The sequence below is a fragment of the Pristis pectinata genome, chromosome 3 (genome assembly GCF_009764475.1).
Source record: "Pristis pectinata isolate sPriPec2 chromosome 3, sPriPec2.1.pri, whole genome shotgun sequence".
In the NCBI taxonomy this organism is placed as follows: Eukaryota; Metazoa; Chordata; class Chondrichthyes; order Rhinopristiformes; family Pristidae; genus Pristis; species Pristis pectinata.
The window spans coordinates 78,562,731-78,585,478 of record NC_067407.1 but is presented as its reverse complement, the minus strand read 5'-3'; positions in this window follow the sequence as shown (position 1 = coordinate 78,585,478).

Below are 22,748 nucleotides of genomic sequence, written 5' to 3'. Positions count from 1 at the left end.
TACATCTGTAGAAATTTGTAAGAGTCTTTGATGACATACAAAATCTCCTCAAACTCCTAATGAAGTAGAGCCACTGGCGTACCTTCTTCGTGATTGCATCAATGTGTTGGGCCCAAGGTAAATCTTCTGAGATGTTGATGCCCAGGAACTAGAAGTTGCTCACCCTTTCCACCGCCGACCCCTCAATGAAAACTGGTGTGTGTTCCACCGATTTCCCTTCCTAAAGCCCACAATCAATTTCTTGCTCTTACTGACGTTGAGCGTGAGGTTGTTGTTGCAACACCACTCAACCAGCTGATCTATCTCACTCCTGTATGCTTTCTCATCATCATCTGAGGTTTTATCAACGACAGTGGTGTTATCGGCAAATTTATAGATGACGTTTGAGCTGTGCCTAGCCACAAAGTCATGAGTGTAGAGAGAGTAGAGCAGTGGTCTAAGGACACATCTTTGAGATGTGCCTGTGTTGATTGTCAGCGAGGAGGAGTTGTTACTACCGATCTGTACTGACTGTGGTCTTCCGATAAGGAAGTCAAGGACCCAGTTATGGAGGCAGGTACAGAGGCCAATGTTTTGAAGTTTGTTGATTAGTACTGAGGGGATGATGGTGTTGAATGCCAAGCTGTACTCAATAAACAACAGCCTGACATATATTTTACTGTTGTCTAGGTGCTCAAAAGCCGAGTGGAGAGCCAGTGAAATTGTGTCCGCTGTAGAGATGCTGTGGCAGTAGGCAAATTGTAGCAGTTCAGCTCCTTGCTCAGGCAGTAGTTAATTCGAACCATGACCAACCTCTCAAAGCACTTCGTCACAGTAGATGTGAGGGCTACTGGGCGATAGTCGTTGAGGCAGCTCACCCTGCTCTTATTGGGCACCGGTGTGATTGATAAGATTTCTTTATTAGTCACATGTACATTGAAACACACAGTGAAATGCATCTTTTGCGTGGACTGTTCTGGGAGAAGCCCACAAGTGTCGCCACGCTTCCGGCACCAACATAGCATGCCCACAACTTCCTAACCCGTACATCTTTGGAATGTGGGAGAAAACTGGAGCTCCCGGAGGAAACCCACGCAGACACGAGGAGAACATACAAACTCCTTACAGACAGCGGCCGGAATTGAACCCGGGTCGCTGATGCTGTAATAGCATTATGCTAACCGCTACACTACCGTGCCTGCCCTTTTGAAGCAGGTGCTGTTATAAGCAAGAATAGCCTTGCTGTTCCCATCGTCTCACTGACAGAGAGGCCTATCTTTGATCACGTTCCTCTCCCATTCATTCATCATTCTGTTACTAGACCTGGTAAATATACCTTCCCAACTGTGCTTTTAAAATCTCAATTACCCAGGCTGTGTTCCTCCAAAACATTTCTGCCAATTACATCCTTATCTCCTTTGATGCCTTATTGGCCCACCACCACTTCCCATCCAACCTCCTCTGCTATCCTGTGTTCAAGGCATTCAGATTGAATGGGTCTCATGAAAGTCAGAAATGACATCCCTGAATGATGGTGACAAAGGTCTCTCTTCTTGAACGCCTCAACCTGTCTGCAGATTTTGACATAATTGTGCACACCATCCTCCTCCCACTCTTTTCCATCATTGCCCACTTATGTGGGACGTGACTCAACTGGTTCTATTCAATCGAACACCCAGGAACCCATCTGCAATGACTTCCCTTTCTTCTCAGACCTTGTTATCTCCAATGAACTCCAAGGTCTATCCTTGGTCCCCATTTATTTCTCATCTGCATTCTGGCCTTCAGCAATACCATCTGGTAACACATTGTCAGTTTCTTCATGTATGCTGATGAAGCCCAGGTCTACTTCTCCACAAGATGCATATCGGTCCCCAAGATGAACTTTGAACCACATTTCCATGCTGTTAACAGGACTGCCCATTTATGCCTTTGCAGCTTTGGCTGATTCAGGTCCTTGTTTGAATTTATCTGTGCTGAAACCTTACCTTTCTTGAATCTTAATCTTTCCAATGCCCTTCTGGCCTGACTCCCATATCCCAGCCTCCATAAGAAGGACATCTAAAACCCATCAACCCTTGTTCCAACTCTCTCCATATCCAGTTCACCCAACACCTTTATTCCTGTTCATGTGCTTCAAAGCTCACCCTTGTTTTCAAATACCCTTATGGCTTTGCCATCCCTGATCTCTTCCACCTCTATACTCTCCTGAGATACCTGCTCTTCCCCCAGTTGGTGCTGACTGGATAACAGTCCAGTTAACACTCATTTCAACACACCACCTCTGCCACCCCATGGCCACACTAACCATTTGCAGTTGTACAACTCCCAACCATCTTGAGACTTTGGTTCCACAGCCATCCTGGGAATGGAATGGGCAGTAACTGGTGATCACGTGTCAAGGCAATGCTTTATGTGGCCCAGTGGTCAGTTCTGTAATGGAACTGCAGGCCAACCAGTGGGCAGTTCTGTAATGGAACTACAGACCAGCCATGACTGTAACCTGGCTAAACATTCCTCCAATTCTATGTCCCCATTTTACAGCTGGAGATGCTCTATAACTGGAGGTTGTTGTGGAAAGCTGCTCATCCCACTTACCATTTGTCACCACCATTCAAATACTGTATAAGGTCTTATTTTCTGAAGTCATAGTGGTGACAGACACATGCAGGGTTGCAGTAGAGCTGAGAAGCGATTTAAAAACCAACAGGTACCGGCTTCTTACCAGGAACTCCAAATGTCGCAAGAAAATGGTAGAAGACAAAGGCTGCCTGTTGAATTGTTGACAGCGCCATTCCAGCATCAATCTGTAACGACTATCCTGATGCACCAGATATTCCTCTTTCATGATGCTCCCCTTTATATGCAGCAAGTAAATCCACTCTGTGTCTCAATGAGGTTGCTGAGGGAGTGGAATCCATTTGAGCGATTTACACAAACAAGTATAATTAATTTCAGCGGGTATTGGGCAATGCATTTTTTGCATAGATGTGATGTTAGAAATAGAAATAGAAACATCTGTTTGTGGACATTAATGCAGGAAAAATTTGTGACCTTATCCTAATGATTAAGTGTTAGTTTTACACTCTGGAGTGGGAAGGTTCAGTTTTTGGCACAGCAAGGGTTGAAATCAGCTTTTCTTTCAGGTAGTTCCCCTCAAGAATGCCAAATGCTCAGCACCTCAAAACTGACAAGTGCTGATACAGATATGTTCCCTGTTACTTAGGTTTGTTACAACCCAAACCAAGATATGAACAACGACCATCTTTCAGCAGGGAATGTGACTCCACAATGGAAGATGACCTGTTCTTATATCAAACAAAAACCTTCTCTGGAGTTCCTTGACTTCCTTGACATCTTCTGTCAAGATACCTGACACGGGTGTGACTTCTCCAGGATACCCAGACAGTTATCACCCTCCACACACACACACACACACACACACACACACACACACACACACACACACACACACACACACACACACACACACACACACACACACACACACACACACACACACACACACACACACACACGAACAAGCCAACCTCCCACAATGAACAAATTGGGTTAATACATTCCCAGTTCCAATATCTCCACAATGCCTTTCCACAATGCTCACCGCATCACACTCTCATTGCTCACCTCACATTATCTATCAATAAGGACATGTACCTCGCAATCATTTCCCCCTCATACACTCAGTCCTGCGACAGATCTCACACCCAGATCTCACAATTTGTGCACTGAACTGCGAGCATCGCCACCCGTGTCATCCATAACAGGATAAAATTGGCCGATATGGTGAAGAGCAGAATGATGGATCTTCTTCGATTCTTCATCTCTGGGTCGTCCTTCCCCTCCCCATTCCGCTGCCCCCTCAGTTTCCTGCGGACTACACCGGCCATCAGGATGTGCCTGACAGTGATGGCATTGAGCAGCAGGATCAGCACAAAGGGGACGACTGAAGTTAAAATGCGGTGTCCCCGGTCAAAGATTTGCCACGATAGGTAAGTTTTGAACTCATACGATATCATGCAGAAATATGACTGGTACGTGAAGTACCACGGGATGTTGGTTAACACACTCAGCACACTCACCACTGCAATAACGATGGCTGCACCTTTCTCGGTGCAGTATCCGGTCTTCAGCTTCTGGAAGCAAATGGCCACCGTATGGTCCAAGGTGAAGGCAACAGTGAGCCAGATGGAGCAAGCCATGGACACATAACCCATGGTGTCTGTGATCTTGCACTCAGGAAAGTGAAGAAAATAAAATATCTCATTCAGAATGACATGAGACACAACAACCAGTAGATCCGCTATGGCCATTACCACAAGACAGCACCTTTGGAGAGTCCGCACTGCCCCCGATAGTGTTACAGTTGCGACCACATTAGCTGTGAATTTTAGAAAAGTAAACATAAATGCTCATTCCATGTTTTCTTTCACAATTCATGAGCACATTTTAACAACAACGAAAGCATTGGATGAATAATCTTACATTGCAGGTAGCGATAAAGACCAACATAATACATCATATCCTCTGGGTACATTGGAAATAAACCAGCAGGACCTGGACATCAATAAATACGTTGTTAGTTGGGATCCAGCGCCTGACCAGTGCAAACCCGAAGGTGCAGGATGAAGGAGGCTGACCCAATAAGTCTGAAGCCTGGCAGATGTGGCGGAGAGTCAGTAAGTAAAATCAGGGAAGAAGAGAGGAATATCAGTGGTCAGTTAGAGCTGGAATAACAGGCATAAATAAGCAAAGCTGAACAAATCCACCACCAAGTTCCACATAAGACCTGTCAAGATGGCAACGGTGAGAATTACTTACACAGAACTCCAATGACTGCAAGGATCCAGTGGTAATAAGATCTGATGGCATTGAGCAGATCCCTTCGATCGATTGTTCTCACGTTTGCAGAAAACTACTATGTCCTTCAGCAGGGAAGAGTTTTGTTGACACTCTGAGTCCACTTGCTCAGTGAAGGCCTTTATTTATACAGGCAGGTGGCATCCACAGGGACCAGCGGGTGACGTGATCATTGTTAGTTACCGGGATCAGAATAAACACATTACCACAGTAGCACCATGTCTGAAACATCGATTAGCAAATGAACAACAGAAACTGGTCAGATACATGTGGTGTACAAGCACTGGGATGGAAACTCAAGGTCACAGAACTGGAGCACAAAAGAGATTGTTCAATGTATCCTACCTGCTGTGGGCTTGTAACAGTGATCCACTCTCACCTTCCTCCCTCTCCTGTCCCCATATCTTTCCCACTTGACAAGTCTTCAATGGATTCTCCTCCTGCTGGTATGACACACCCCGTCACCCCACACACTCTCAGATGGTGAATCTCCCAGATCTGTCAAGGTGGCAATGGTTAGAATGACTTATAGAGAACTCCAATGACTACAAGGATGCAGTAGTAATAAGGACTAAAATCATTGAAGAAGTAGATTACATCGTCTATCCTCATGTTTTGCAGCAAACAACAATGTCCTTTGGCGGGGAAGACATTTTGTTGACCTTCTGAGTCCACTCACTCAGTGAAGGCCTTTATTTATACAGGCAGGTGGCATCCACAGGGATGAACGGGTGACGTGATCATTGTTAGTTACCGGGATCAGAATAAACACATTACCACATTAGCACCGTGTCTGAAACATCAATTTGTGAATGAACATCCGAAACTGGTCAGATACACTTGGTGTACAAGCACTGGGATGGAAACTCAAGGTCACAGAACTGGAGCACAAAAGAGACTTTTCAACGTATCCTACCTGCTGTGGGCTTGTAACAGTGATCCACTCACACCTTCCCTCTCCTGTCCCCATATCCTTCCCGCTTGGCATGAATTCAATGGATTCTCCTCCCTAACCCCACACACACTCGCACGGAGCAATCTCCCAGCCTCTGCATTCCAGTTCTTGGCGATGAATTAAATTGATCTTCTCTGTCATCATTCTCCACTCCCCCTCAGCAGCTCTGGCAGATCAAGGCACGTTTTCGTGGTGTAGCGAGCAGTGAAATACTCAATATATCAGAAACATTCAACCTGTCAATATTCAAGCTTCCGGTGTGAATGTGTCACTGTGGAGTTACATCCTCCCACATGGAGATTCTGCACTTCCTCTCCTGACAGGAGTGAGGTGGCAATGAAGCAAAAAGTGAAGGGAAGGAGGAGGGTATACAACAAAATCAGAGTAGAGTGAGGTGGGAATACAGCAAGGAATGAATGAACAGACCTGGGAATGTGTTGAGGATAGAATTGGTAAATTGGTTTATTCGTGTCACATGTACCAAGGAACAATGAAACACTTGTCTTGCATACCGTCCATACAGATCAATTCATTACAACAGAGCATTGAGGTAGGACAAGGTTAAATCATAACAGAGTGCAGACTGAAATTTTACAGTGCAGATAAGTTGCAGTGCAGGTCGACAGTAGATTGTGAGGTCAAGGGAATGGAAGATGGTGGGAATAGGGTAAGGTGGGAACACATTGACCAACTTCTCCAACATCTCTTTACGTGATTCGCTGTCAAGTTTTGACAGATGGAACCCCTGAGAAGTCAAGTGGGACACATTAATGTGTGAATGATGCAACATTGATGTTATCAGTTCTTTTAAATGAATAAGTGCAGAGTTTTTCCATTTCTTTTGAAGGTTTTATTCATGGAAGTCTTTTTACTGTGGAAAAGATCATGGATGCTAAGGAAGTGAGGGAAATGAGTTGTGATATCTTGGACCACATGTAAATTACCAAGGAGGAGGTGTCTGAGGCCTTAAACCATGAAGGTGGATAAATCCCTTGGGCCCAACTGAGTGCATCGTCGGACCTAGTGGGAAGCTTGGGAGGAAATTGCAGAGGCCTTTGCAGAGATATTTCCTTCATCTTTAGCCACAGGTGAAGTTCTGGAAGACTGGAGGGTGGCTAATGTTGTACTGTTATTTAAGAAGGGCGGCAAAGATAAGCCGGGGAACAACAGGCCAGTGAGTCTGACATCAGTGGTGGGTGAGTTACTGGGGGGCATTCTGAGGGACAGGAACTACCAGCATTTGGATAGACAAAGTCTGATTGGAGATCGCCAGCACGGCCTTGTGTGTGGGACAAATCTGTTAGAGTTTTTCGAAGAGGTGACCAAGAGGATAGATGCGAGCAGGGCAGTGGATGTTGCCTAAATGGACTTTAAAAAGGCCCTTGACAGGGTTCCACATGGATGGCTAATCTGGAAGGTTAGTTCCAGGGAGAGCTCGCCCACTGGATTCATAATTGGCTCGATGGTAAGAAGCAAAGGGTGATGGTAGAAGGTTGTTTCTCAGACTAGAGGCCTGTGACAGGTGGTGGTGTACCACAGGGGTCAGTGTTGGGACCTTTGTTGTTTGTTATTTATATAAGTGATTTGGATGAGGATGTACAAGGCATAGTTAGTAAGATAGCGGATGATACCAAAATAGTTGGTATCTTAGACAGCAAAGAAAGTAATCAAACGTTACAGGGGGACCTTGATCAGCTCAGTAAGTGGGACGAGGAATGGCAAATCGATTTCAGTTCAGATAAGTGTGAAATGTTGCATTTTGGCAAGTTAACTGAGGGTAGGACTTGTACAGTGAATGGTAGGGCCCTGGGAAGTGTTGTGGAACAGAGGGAGAAAGGAGTACAGGTGCAGAGTCTGCTGAAAGTGGCATCACAGATAGACATGGTGGTGAAGAAGGTGTTTGGCATGCTGGCCTTCATCAGTCAGGGCATTAAGTATAGGAGTTGGGACATTATGTTGTAGTTGTATAAGACGTTGGTGAAGTTGCACCTGGAGTATTGTGTACAGTTTTGGTCACCCTATGATAGGAAGGTTGCCTTTCAGCTGGAAAGAATGCAAAGAAGATTCATCAGAAATTTGCCAGTACATGAGGGCCTGAGTCATTGGGAAAAATTGTGCAGGCTAGGACTTTGTTCCTTCGAGTGTAGGAGAGTGAGGAGTGACTTTATAGATGTGTATAAAATCATGAGGGGCACAGATAGGATGAAAACACATAGACTTTTTTCCAAGGACAAGAGAACCAAAAATGAGAGGGCCCAGGTTTAAGGTTGAATACTTCTGGGAATTGGAGATCCAGTGGTTCTTGCTGCTGGAAGCCTCCAATACAAAAGCTGGAAGGTTATTGGTATTGGTATTGGTTTATTATTGTCACTTGTACCAAGGTACAGTGAAAAGCTTGTCTTACAAACCGATCATACAGGTCAATTCATTACACAGTGCAGTTACATTGAGTTAGTACAAAGTGCATTGATGTAGTACAGGTAAAAACAGTAACAGTACAGAGTAAAGTGTCACAGCTACAGAGAAAGTGCAGTGCAATAAGGTGCAAGGTCACAACAAGGTAGATCGTGAGGTCATAGTCCATCTCGTTGTATAAGGGAACCGTTCAATAGTCTTATCACAGTGGGGTAGAAGCTGTCCTTAAGTCCGGTGGTACGTGCCCTCAGACACCTGTATCTTCTACCCGATGGCAGAGGAGAGAAGAGAGAATGTCCTGGGTGGGTGGGGTCTTTGATTATGCGGGCTGCTACACTGAGACAACGAGAGGTAAAGACAGAGTCCAAAGAGGAGAGGCTGGTGTCCGTGATGCGCTGGGCTATGTCCACAACTCTCTGCAGCTTCTTGCGGTCCTGGGCAGAGCAGTTGCAATACCAAGCCGTGATACATCCTGATAGGCTAGGCTGCAGTGTGTGTAATCACTGTTGGAGGATTTGTGTGATAAAACAATGTGAAACTTGAGTTTGTGGATGGGTTTTGGGGATTAGGAACCAGAAATCCTTGTGTACTTCCCTGGAAACTGGAGCAGCTCTTAGTATGAATGTCTCTGTTCAACGCTACCTCCCAACTCCTCTTCCTTTCAACTGAAAGGGAGAAGCAGGGTGGAGCTCAGGAGGACCCAAAAAGACGGTGGCCCAGAGGACCATGCAGGGTGAACCCGGGCAGAGATGAACACAGCGAATGGGCAACTAAGCAAGGAATGCACAACAGCAATCAGCCGCAGGGTGAAGCAGAGAGAGCAGGGTGATTGGAAGAGGACTGGGCAATGTGCAGAGGGTGTGGACATGGCACAGGAAGCAGAAACCAATGTGGGTAAATGGGATTAGCGTAGAGAGGTGCCAGGGCAGTATAGATGTGATGGACCGAAGGGCCTGTTTCTGTACTCTATGATGCTATGACTCTATGACTGAAGTGAGAGGGGAGAGATTTAAAAGCGACCTGAGGGGCAACTTCTTCACGCAGAGGGTGGTGAGTATATGGAACGAGCTGCCAGAGAATGTAGTTGAGACAGGTACAATTATAACATCTGAAAAACATTTGGATAAGCACATGGATAGGAAAGGTTCAGGGGGATATGGGCCAAACGCGAGCTAATGGGACGAGCTCAGTGGGCACCTTGGTCAGCATGGACAAGTTGGGCCGAATGGCCTGTTTCTCTGCTCTATTGCTCCATGACTCTCTGTGTTCCTAGAAAATGGGTAGGAAGGGCATCCCACCCCAGAGCTCTCTCAAAGACTGGAGACAAGGTGAAAATGAAACCAAGAAAAAAGGCTCACAGCAAGTCTAAAGTTCATAATAGAGTAGAGAGGTGATCTAAAAAGGGAAGAGGAGAGGTACGGAGAAAGAATATCAGTGGAGAGAACGAGAGGGAGCAAAACAGCCGAAAATAAACACATGAATCAGGGTAGTTGATGATGCGACTGATGAGGGAAGCAGAAAAAGGTATTTTGTGCAACAAGGATTATAGCTGAGGTACAAATGAATATTTTGCCTTGTTTGTCTTTAGAGAAAAGAATGTTGATAATGTCACAGGAAATGTGGAGGCAGCAGTGATATTGTGCACCATAAAAATAAAGTGGAGATACTTAAATTTTGCTGGACCTTGGAAGCAGAACATTTCCTCCGTCTGGATAGGATGCTCTGAGGTTGTGAGCAACTAACGATGGAAACTGTAGAGGTCCTGGCCACAATCTTCCAATCCTCCTCAGAGGTGGGGATGGTGCCAGAAGATGAGAGGATTGCAAACGTTACACCCCAATGTGAAGGAGGGCAATGGTGACAGAGTGTTCAGAAAACCTTCAGAGACAATAATCTGGGAGCAAATGAATTGTCATTTGGAATAATGTGTGACAATAAATAAAAGCTGATGTAGATTTATTAAAGGCAAACCATTCTTGACTAAATCAATTGAGATCTTTGACGAAGTATTGAAGAGGATTGATAAGGTTAACACACCTGATGTTGTATTTATGGACAAGGTACCACATCGTAGAGACACAAGAGACTGCAGATTCTGGAATCTGGAGCAAAAACAAACTGCTGGAAGAACTCAGCGGGTCAGGCAGCATCTGTGGAGGGACATGGACAGTCAACGTTTTGGGTCAAGACCCTTCATCTGGAAGCACAACAGCCTTGTTACCAAAATTGAACCCCATGGGATTAAAGGGACAGTGGGAGTATGGATACGGAATAGGTTAAGAGATGGAGAGCCAAGAGTAAGTGAATCATTCAAAAGTTCCAGATGATACAACTCCCATGTATAAAGAGTGAGGGGATTAATGGACTGAAGGTGGACATGGACAGACGGGCAAAGTGATCAGTCACCGGGCAGATGAGTTATATGCAGAAAAGTGTGAAGTGATGCATTTGGACTGATAAAGTGAGAAATGGAAATATAAATAAAATGGCACAATTTTAAAAGGCAGCAGGAACAGACAGACTTTTATTTTACCCACACAAATCTTTCAAGCTGATAAAAGGCTGTTAACAAAGCACTTGGATCACTTTTTTCACAGAGGAACTGACGACATGATAAGAGGCATAGATCGAGTGGACAGTCAGAGACTTTGTCCCAGGGCAAAAGTGGCTGACGCGTGGGGCCATTATTTTAAGGTGATTGGAAGAAGGTATAGTGGGGATGTCGGGTAGGTTTTTTACACAGAGAGTGGTGGGTATGTGCAATGCACTTTCGACAGAGGTGTTGAGAAAGGTGCATTGGGGACATTTAAGAGACTCTTAGGCACATGAATGATACAAAGATGGAAGGCTATGTGGGAGGGAAGAGTTAGGTAGATCTTAGAGCAGGATAAAATGTCAGCACAACATCGTTGGCCAAAGGGCCTGTACTGTGCTGTAATGTTCTCTGTTCTACACAGACAAGGGCAAAGCTAAATCCTTATCGAAGGCTGGTTAGAACTTAGCTGAAGTTTTGAATTCAGTTCTGGGCATCACATTTCAGGGTGGATGCAGCTGAAGTTAATGAACCCAAGTCTCAGGGTGTGACGTCCAAGTCTGCCGCTGACAGAAAGTGGGAAAGTTCTTGTGAGGGGAGGAGGCACAGAGAAGTTTCAAGGTGATAAAATAATGTGAGATTGGGGAAGAAAGTGTCAGATCGAGTATAATTCAGGGAAAGACGAAATTATTCACTTTGATACAAGAACGGTAAAGCTGATTTTGTGTTTCAGAAATTGAGAGGGTGTTAAATGTGAGTATTTGCAGGAATTTTGGAATTCTGACAGCTGAATGAGAGAGAATTAACATGTAGCTTTTACAAACAGGAAGGAAAACAGAGTATATTTTATCTTTATTGCAAAAATGTTGAATAACGTTTTTGTATTCAAGAGTACAAGAGTAAGTAAGGAAGCCTTGTTGTAATTAAAGAGTGATTGGGGTGATACCAGACTAGCAGTGCAATGTCCATCTTTTGTCTCCTCACCAAAAGAAGATTTACATACATTTGAGGTGGTGGAATAAAAGTTCACTTGATTGACTCCTGGGATGAGAGGGCAGTCCTGTAAATAGTGTTGGATTATATTCTCTGCAGGTTAGAAGCCTGTGATGTGATATCATTGAAATATATGAAATTCTTAACTGTTCCTCACCAGATAGATGTTGAAAACATGGTTCTCCAGGCTGGAGAGTAAAGAACTAGGGTTTATGGTTTCAGGATAAGGGATCAGCCCTCAGTTGAGATACTTTTTCCTTCAGAATATTTTGAATCTTTGTTATTTTCTACCTCAGAGTCAGATGGTAGGTTAGAATGTGTTTGAGATGGGTAGAGTTTTGGGGACAAATGGGATCAAGGAATATGTGAATAAAGCAAGAAAATAGATGTGCTCCAAACGTTCATCTCAGATTTACCAAATGGTGAACGGTTACAGGGCCTATTCTCTGATTTCCTGTTTCACTTTCCAAGAGACACAGAGGTAGGTGGCTGGAGGTCACAGACTTAAGCTGGTCAGCAGAGCAACAAGAGGCAAAATACAAGAATAATTCTTGTGCATTGAGTTGTTGACATTTGGAATGTACTGCCCGAGAGGGTGGCGGATGTGGTTGGAATTAGACATTCAAAAAAGAATGAAATAAATACTTGCAGGGAACAGAATCCCAAACTTCTTGGGAAAGAGCAGTACCGTGTGCATCATTAGTTAGTTAACCAACAATCTATTTTCCCAAACTTGCAATAAAGATAATTCAGAACACCTTGTCTAAATTCCCATTCTTGGGAATAAAGCACATCTTGCCGCTACTTCCACTGGCAATTTAGGACAATGTGGCCAACCTCCCATTATTGAGAATATAACACACCTGGTCCAATTTTGGGCAGATAGTGACTCTACCAAAGAGCAGCTCAAAGCCATTCAGCTGGCTGGCAGCTGCTGCAGTGTGTCATTGTGTTCAAAACAGATCAAACTCTCACTGTTGGGACTTCAGTGCACCTTGATTTGCAGAAGGAGTAGAACAGGTCAGTCAGCAAAACAATGGTGAGTGAAATTTGATAGAAAGAAGTATCAAGAGTCAGAGGTGGGAAGGAAATTTAGAAAATACAATATCAATGTGCAAAATTCAAACGATAAAGACCCAGAATTTTAATCAACTTGATGCTAAATATCCCGAGCCAATGCAGGGCATCATTGAATGAATCCAATGGGATATTGAACTAAAAAAGCCAAACCCACAGGTTACCAGTTCATGGAACAAAAGGTTGGACTGTGCAGTGTTATTTCAAAACTACATTGGGAATATTTCTGGTTATATGTAAACAGGAGAAATCTCAAGTAGAGAGAAGGAATAGGAAAAATATGTTGAGAAACTTTGGACATGACAGTATCATTTATCCCCCATAAGGTCATAACATGGACAGATACAGAAACTAAGAACAGAAAATAGAAACTTGTGCACTTTCCCTCCATGCAGTTATGTCTTCTGTCACTGAATTTATTAATAACAATGTTTACAGAGTCAGTCATTCGTTGCATTTGAAAATATCAGTTGCTAATATGCTTAGTTTCATAACACATTAAAAATAACTTCAAATAATACAGATATTTATTTGTAAAGTCGACTTAAATATATAGAACAAGTCAGCTTACATTCATTTAGCATGATTAACAATATCAGCACATGCCAAAACAGTTCATAACCAATGAAATGCTTTTTGACAGTGGTCACTATTATCAGTGTAAGATGCATTATGGCAAATATGTAGGCAGCAAGATTTATTGAACAATAATAAAAAAAATCATAAAATCCATTTCAGCTGATGTTAGTTGAAGGTCAAATATTGCCCAGGATGGGAAGGACAACTGTTTTACTTTTCTTCAGACGAATGTCTCGGGATCTTATGTGTCCACCTCAGAGTGCATGTAGCCTCAATTTAATACCTTATCTGAAATGCGGCCTCTCTGACCTGAGGCCGCGGGCTGTCCTGTGGAGATTGCGACTTCCATCCCGGGACCACAGGATGTCAGTGATGGAGGCTTCACAGACGGCAAGCTCAAACGAAAAAATGTACCATGATCAGCCGGAGTCACTCGATCTGCCGGGCTCTGAGCATCATCGAGCTTTGAGCATGGAAGCAAAAAATTCCATTCACGGAGAGGAGAAATGGTTTCAGTGCGCTGAAGGTGGACGAGGCTTCAGTCGGGCTCCCAGACTGTTGAGACACCAGTGCAGTCAAACCGGGGACAAACCGTGGAAATGTGGGGACTGCGGGAAGGGGTTCAGTTACCCTTCCCAGCTGGAGATGCACCGGTGGAGTCACACCGGGAAGTGCTGTTCACCTGCTCGGTGTGTGGGAAGGGATTCACTCAGTTAAGCCACTTGCCCAGGCACTATCAGGTTCACTTTGTGGAGAAACTATCACCTACTCTGTGTGTGGGAAGTGACTCACTCAGTCATCCAGCCTCCTCACTCACCAACGACTGCACACTGGGGAGAGGCCTTTAATCTGCTCCATGTGCAGGAAGGGATTGTGCAGTTCCTCCAACCTGCGCAAGCACCAGCGGGTCCACAAGTGACTGTAGAGGTTGGATTCTCGCTGTTGTCGAGCGTTGAACCGGGTTCACTCTCACAGGCGTGGATTGTACCTGCTGATAGCTCAGCTCAGATAACTGGGCTAGGGGGCAAATAAAATCAGATCATCACTGGACACCCGGTGTGTTGCATTTTTAATATCAAGGATCGTATTCAGTGGAAGTGTGGCAGCAAGTAGAACACCAGAGACCCGGGTTCAATCCTGACCTCCGCTGTGGTCTGTGTGAAGTTTCCGCGTTCTCTCTGTGACCAGGTGGGTTTCCTCCGGGTGCCCCGGGTTCCTCCCACAAGCCAGGAGAAGAGGTGGTGAGAACAGAGGAGCGAGATCCGGATGAGATCTCGTCTCTTCAGTCATTCTTCTCCCAGGCAGAGCAAGAACCTGAGTTGCCCTGGTCCATACCTTACACCCCAACAGCCTCCACATTAAACAGATGACCATTCTGCACATGATCAGCTTCAACAAGAGTCCGCCATCAGACACATGTTCGCCTCCACTCCTCTTTCAGGGATGCTGGGCAGGCACAGTAGTGTAGCAGTTAGCTTAACGCTATTACAGCGCCAGTGACCCGGGTTCAATTCCGGCCGCTGTCTGTATGGCGTTTGTATGTTCTCCCCATGTGTTTGCGTGGGTTTCCTCCGTGTGCTCTGGTTTCCTCCAACATTTGAAAGACGTACATGTTAGGAAGTTCTGGGCATGCTATGTTGGCACCGGAAGCGTGGCGACACTTGCAGACTGCCCCCAGAACACTCTACGCAAAAGATGCATTTCGCTGTGTGTTTCGATGTACATGTGACTAATAAAGATATCTTATCTTCTAACTCAAATCTTAGACTTAAACTCATGACCTTCAGACGCAGAGTTCAGAGTGCTACCTTTGGACCACTTCCCATCCAATCTCCTGCACCGTCTTAAGTTCAGGGGATTCAGACATGATTTGGCATTACAGAATGAGATAAAGATAAAGTAGGAGTAATGGTTCTAAATTGGGGTAAGACCAATTTTACTTGTCTGAGAAGCAATTTAGTAAAACTGAAATAGAAACTAGACTGGACTAGATTGTAAAAGGACAATGAGTGTAAGGGCACTTTGACTGAATGCCCATAGTATTCAAAACAAGGTCAGTGAACTTGTGGCACAAATCAGTACAAAGGGGTGTGATTTAGTGCCCATTACAGAAATGTGGTTGCAGGGTGGAGATGATTGGGAATTAAGTACCCAAGGGTATCAGGTCATATGGAAGGATCGGCAGGAGGGAAGGGAGGTGGGGTGGTGCTCGTAACTAAAGATGTTATCAGGGTGATTGTGAGAGATGATATAAGATCTATTCCCAACACTGGTGCCCCACAAGGCTGCGTCCTCAGTCCTCTACTCTCCTCTCTATATACTCATGACTGTGTGGCCAGATTCTGCTCTAACTCCATCTACAAGTTTGCAGATGATACCACCACAGTAGGCTGTATCTCAAATAACGATGAGTCGGGCTACAGGAAGGAGGTACAGAGCTGAGTGGCATGGTGTCACGACAACAGCCTTTCCATCAATCTCAACAAAACAAAAGAGCTGGTCATTGACTTCAGGAAAGGGGTCAGTGCACATGCACCTGTCTACATCAACAGTGCTGAGGTCGAGAGGGTTGAGAGCTTCAAGTTCCAGGGAGTGAACATCACCAATAGCCTGTCCTGGTCAAATCATGGAGGTGCCACGGCCAAGATTGTTCAGAGCACCTATACTTCCTCAGGAGGCTAAAGAAATCCGGTATGTCCCCTTTGATACTCACCAACTTTTATCGATGCACCATAGAAAGCATCCTATCTGGATGGATCACGGCTTGGTATGGAAACTGCTCTGCCCAGGACCGCAAGAAACTGCAGAGAGTTGTGGACACAGCCCGGCGCATCATGGACGCCGGCCTCCCCTCCTTAGACTCTGTCTTTACCTCTCGCTACCTTGGTGAAGCAGCCAGCATAATCAAAGTCCCCACCCACTCGGATCATTCTCTCTTCTCTCCTCTCCCATTAGGCAAAAGATAAAGGATCCTGAGGGCACATACCACCAGGCTCAAGGACAGCTTCTATCCCACTGTGATAAGACTATTGAACGGTTCCCTTCTTCGATGAGATGGACTCTGACCTCACAATCTACCTTGTTGTGACCTTGCACCTTATCATCTACCTGCACCGCACTTCCTCTGTAGCTTTTACACTTTACTCTGCACTGTTATTACTCTGTACCACCTCAATGCACTCTGTACTAACTCAATGTAAATGCACTGTGGAATGACTGATTGTTATGCAAGACAAGTTTTTCACTGTAGCTTGTTACAAGTGACAATAATAAAACAAACCAAAACCAAACCAATAAGGAGCAGAATGTTGAATCCATCTGGGTAGAGATTAGTAATTGTAAAGGGAAAGAAATTGCTGGTGGGAGTTGTCTGTGAGTCACCAAATAATAACATTCCAGTGGCACATGCAATAAACCAAGAAATATCTGATGCATAGGTCCTGGGAAGACGAGAAGGGGGGAATTAATATTGGGTAATACGGAAATGGTTGGGGCTTTGAATGACTATTTTGTGTCTGTCTTCATGGTGGAGGGCACGTCTAACATGCCAAAGAGAGATGTTATGGATGCAATGGGAGGTGAAGACCTCGATACAATTGCTGTCGCTAAAGAGGTAGTGCTGAGAAAACTATTGGGCCTGAAGGTAGACAAGTCCCCTGGTCCTGATGGGATGCATCCCAGGGGACTGAAAGAAATGGCGGAAATTATAGTCGAGGCGTTTGTGATAATTTACCAAAATTCTCTGGACTCTGGGCAGGTCCTGGCGGATTGGAAGACAGCGAATGTCACGTCACTGTTTAAATGAGGATGTAGGCAACTGGCAGGTAACTATTGGCCAGTTAGCTTAACATCTGTAGTCAGGAAATTGCTTGAAGCTATCAGTAAGGAAGAAATAGTGAGACATGTGGATAGAAATAGTTCCATCAGGCAGACACAGCGTGGATTCAGGAAGGGCAGGTCCGGTTTGACAAATTTATTGGAGTTCTGTGAGGATATAATGAGCACAGTGGATAGAGGGGAATAGGTGGATATTGTATACTTGGATTTCCAGAGGGCACTCGATAAGATGCTGCATAAAAGACTTGCCCATATGATAAGGATGCATGGAGGTGGGGGTAATGTATCAGCATGGACAGAGGATTTGTTAAACAACAGAAGGCAGAGAGTTGGGATAAATGGGTGTTTCTCTGGTTGGCAATCAATGGTGATCGGGGTGCCGCAGGGGTCGGTGCTGCGCCCGTAACTGCTCACGATATACGTTAACGATTTGGAAGATCAGAATGAGTGCAGCATATCTAAGTTTGCTGATGACACTAAATTGAGTGGATAAGCAAATTGAGCAGAGTATGGAGAGTTTGCAGAAAGATATAGATAAGTGAGTGGGCAAGGTCTGGCAGATGGGGTACAACGTTGGGAAATGCAAGGTCATCCACATTGGAAGGTAAAATAGAAGATCAAATTATTATTTAAATGAAAGGCTGCTGCATAATCACAGGAGTTGTGAATGGAATTGAACATTGTGCAACATCAGTGAACATCCCCACTTCTGCCATCGCCACGGAGAGAAGGTCATTGATGAAGCAGCAGAAGATGTTTGTGCTTAGGACATTGCCCAGTGATGTCCTGGGGCAGAGAGCATTGATCTGCAACAACTGCACCTTCCCTGATGCAAAAGGGGCTCTTAACTCATGGTGAGAAATTGGAAGAGGAAATCTGTTGTCAGAATGGGGAAATGAGGAGATGGTGAAATTGTTGTTCCAAGCGCTTTTAAAGATCCACTGATTGACTGGGATGGGACAGAGTCGCTACAGAGATAAGACCTCAATTACACGTGTGCTGGATTCCTTCTTTGAACAATTGTCCATACGTCTGTAAGGAGAGAGACACATTGAATGAAACAGTAAGCAGGGAAGTAGATCCAATGGTTGTGTTCATTCGGGGCTCTCCTCAGAAGGAGCGACTACAATCTAAGCATTAAAGGGAAGTTATCTAAATGTATAAGGGAGGGTGGAAGAGAAGGATGAGCTGCCCGGGTGAAGTAAGCTTGGAGGATGTTTCTGCCGAGTATTAGTGCTGGCAAATATCTGTGGGGTCCAATGACGTGGTTGTGTCCTGTAATAGAAAACAGTAACACAGTAAAAGAATATGGTTCAGTGGAAGGGAAAATATTTGTTCCACAAGCAAGGTCACATGACTAGAATCAGGAATATTTTATGAAGAATTGCAATGAACCAAATTAGAAGAGGTGCAGAGAGAGAGATCTCCTTACACGGCAAGAAATCAACAATATCTTTATTTCTATAACTAGTTTATTTATATCATATTCTCTATATGATCACAGTAAGGATACAACAGAATAATGTAAGTAGTGATAAATAGCAACATTTGTTCAGTGAGAAGACAGGAGCTGTGACAGAGCAGCACACCCACAGTACTCGACCAGCATGTGTGACTGGAGAATGTGCTCAAATCTCTGGAGGGGGACTTGAACTCAGAACTTTCCACCTCAGCAGTGAACTTCCATCCAGTTGACAGATGGCTACAACTAACACAGAAGAATGGAATCAGTGGGAGGGAAAGAAATGAGTTCAGTGGGAAGAAACCACAGGAGATGAGGCTGTTTCCTTGTGGGATTGCCTGACCTGGATGGGCTGAATGTGCTTCTTCAGTGCTGTAGCTTTTCTGCTTTTCCTGTTGTCCTGGTTTATCAGGGCATCTTTGTCGTAGTGAAACTAAATCAGTTTAGATTTGGTGTTAAGCTTGGAAATGGACAAAATAAAAATTGCAGTAATGGCTCTAAATTGGGGTGAGACCAATTTTACTTTCTGAGAAGTGATTTTGTAAAACTGGACTGGAAACATCTGCTTGGAGATGATTCAGTCTCATGGCAGTGGGAGGCACTTGAGAAGGAGATCCAAGGTGTTCAGGGTGAGCATGGTCCTGCAAAGGCAAAGGGTGGGACTGTCAATTTAGAGCCCCCAGATGCAGAGGGGGCACATATCAGACGTCAACAGCTTCATGTAGCAAAAAGTCTGGAAGAGAATAGAAGGAGTTGGAGTGAAATGGAAGGGGAGGTTCAGAAAGCAAAGGGAGAGGGTGGGAAATATTAGCAAGTGGAATCAAACAATTTGTTTTCCAAGCACATAAACTGAGTGGCCTATCAGTGACCAATGGACAAGCTGTGTGTGGGTCGGAGCATGTGGATAAAATTACAAATGAATTTCCTGTGTCAGAAAAGAAGGGGTGAGGCCAGTGTTTCAGTTCAGGTGAATGAGTGAGATATCAGATGGGACAAGCAGACAGAGGAAGATTACTAATGAAGGGATGGAAGGGGCGGAAATTCTTCTCACATTGAAACCGTCTTTGAATGTGCACTGAAGAGCCGTGACCTGCAGGGATATGGAGCAAGGACTGGAAGGTGGGGATTGGCTGGAGAATTCTCTCTGGACTGGAACAGACATGAGAGGCTGGTGAATCCTCCACCTGACGATAACGTGGAAGTTCTGATTCTCATTTACAAATTTTTTCATCCAGGGTTTTGCTGGTTTTTAATGATAATATTCCCACCAGTCCTGGCTTGGATTTTCCAGCGAGCTTCAGAATGGCCGTAAGAGGACACTTCACAGTATTTACCACCTCCTCCCGGAACTTCCTCTGAGTGACAGCATAAATAAACATGTTGGTGCAGGAGCTGAATAACTGAAGCATTTCTCCCATGGTGCTTGGCACAGATAAATAATCTCTCATCACTATATACAGTCCACTAATTCGCTGAACTGCGAGAATGATCACCTGTGTCATCCACAACAGGATAAAACTGGCCGATATGGCGAAGAGCAAAATGATGGATCTTCTTCGATTCTTCATCTCTGGGTCGTCCTTCCCCTCCCCGTTCCGCTGTCCCCTCAGTTTCCTGCGGACTACACTGGCCATCAGGATGTGCCTGACAGTGACGGCATTGAGCAGCAGGATAAACACGAAGGGGACGACTGGGGTTAAAAAGCGGTGTCCCCAGTCAAATGTGGCCCACACCGCAGAATTGATGAACTCAAATGACACCATGCACGAATATGGCTGGTACCTGAAGTACCACGGGATGTTGGTTAACACACTCAGCACACTCACCACTGCAATAACGGTGGCTGCACCTTTCTCAGTGCAGTATCTGCTCTTCAGCTTCTGGAAGCAAATGGCCACTGTACGGTCCAAGGTGAAGGCAACAGTGAGCCAGACAGAGCAGGCCACGGACACGTAACCCATGGTGTCTATCATCTTGCACTTAGGAGAGTAAAAATAGTGAAAAATCTGATTGAGAATGATACGAAACACGACGACCAGTAGATCTGCTACAGCCATTGCCACAAGATACCAAGTGACACCTTTGGAGAGACCGCACTGCCCCCGCGATAGTGTTACAATTGCGACCACGTTAGCTGTGAATTTTAGAAAAACAAACAAGATAAATATGTCAAGTGAAGGGGAGCAAGTGGAGTCATCGTTCAGTGATGCAGGTTTAACAGGTGACTTGAAGTAAATGGGGAGGCCAAATGGGACAACAGATAAATTGTCAAGATGTAATGAGTTTGGAATTGGATTAACTGGTGCAGTGAAATTCTTCAGTACAGCCTCAGCAGTGTGGCAATGGGGTTTCCATATTTTACCTCAGGGATGGGCTGGTAATGGGATCAAAGAGGCAGTGAGGCTCCAGTCAGTCACCCATAGGAGCTGCCGACATGGCTGACACTGGGAACCACTTGGATAAGTTGAGGAGTTGGACATCCATCTGGTTGAACTCGTCCTCACAGGGAACATCTTGTTCACTCACCTGTTCTGAATGAGAAGTGTTGCCAGGTGAACCCATACCATTCCCAGTTGTGTCCACCTCAGGCTGGAATTTCTGGAACATTCTTTGTTCCAGCCTCACACAAGTCTTGTTCCTCTCTCTGCCCCTCACATTTTTGACTGAATTGCCCCTCCCTAATTATGCCGGCTCAGAGACTGTGGGGAGTGTGAGGGACATCGTGGGGCAGCGGAACTGGATGTCATCAGCTCACATGTGGAACCTGAGGTTGTGTTGCAGCTGATGATACCGAGGAGGCAGCACGTAGATGGGGGAGTGTGAGTGTGGGGTTTGGGGGTGTGGAGTGGGGTCACGGAGGAGGAAGGGAAGTCATTGCATCTGATTCTCAGCCTCCAACTGATTGGCTGAGAATGGAAGCAGCAGCACATCGTCGCTCCCAGCTAGACAACAGATGCATGGTTAAACATTTCAACGACTGCGGGCCTCTCAGGAGCGCAGTGATGTGCTCACGGTGGGGAAATTCATGGAGGAGAGGCAGCTCGGACATGGGACGGGAATGTGGAAGGGGAGTGTGGTCAGGGTGGGTTCTTTGTGGAGTGAGAGAGGTGAGGTCGTTGGGGGTTGGTGTCTGTTGGGACCAGGATCCACTGAGTGGCAGCCTGTTGTTGTGGACAAGACGAGTTTGGAGAAAGCAAGTTAGCAAAGGGGAGGGAAGCTGGGGAAATGTGTGGGTTCCAGACATGGACAAGGGCACCTGATGGGCAGTTCAAGATGATGGGTTAGTTTCAACTGTGGCCACATTTCTAAAGAACTTCATTGGTTGTAATGTGCTGGGTGAATCCTAAGTTGGTTGCAGGAGCGACATAAATGCACATTCAGAATTTTTTGTACATTACTTATGAACTCATTTTAACATCATTGAAGGCATTGGATGATGATCCTTAAATTACAGGTAGCTATATCAACTTTGCTGCCATTTCCAGCCGTCCCTCACCAACACGGTCAGTCTCCAGCTCCTCACTTTCTGTCTTTTCTATCTCCATTTCTAGGGACGGGACAGTGACCGAGATCCACTGGAGACACCTTTTGTTTCTGTTCATTCTCAACATCTGGGCATCCCTGGAAAGGCATTGGATGGATCATCTCACATTGCAAACAGAGATATTGACCAATCTGGGTTGATTTACATATAATACATTGTATCCTCTGAGTACATTGGAAATAAACCAGCAGGACCTGGAATCAATAAATACGTTGTTAGTTGGGATCCAGCGTCCGTTCAGTGCAAACCCGAGGGTGTGGGATGAAGGAGGCTGATCCAATAAGTCTGAAGCCTGGCAGATGTGACGGAGAGGCAGCAAGTGAAATCAGGGAAGAGAGGAATATCAGTGGTCAATCAGAGCTGGAATAACAGTCATAAATAAACAAAGCTGAACAGATCCAACACCAAGGTGGCAATGATTAGAATAACTTACAGAGAACTCCAACGACTGCAAGGATCCGGTAGTAATAAAATCCGATGAGAATGAGCAGAC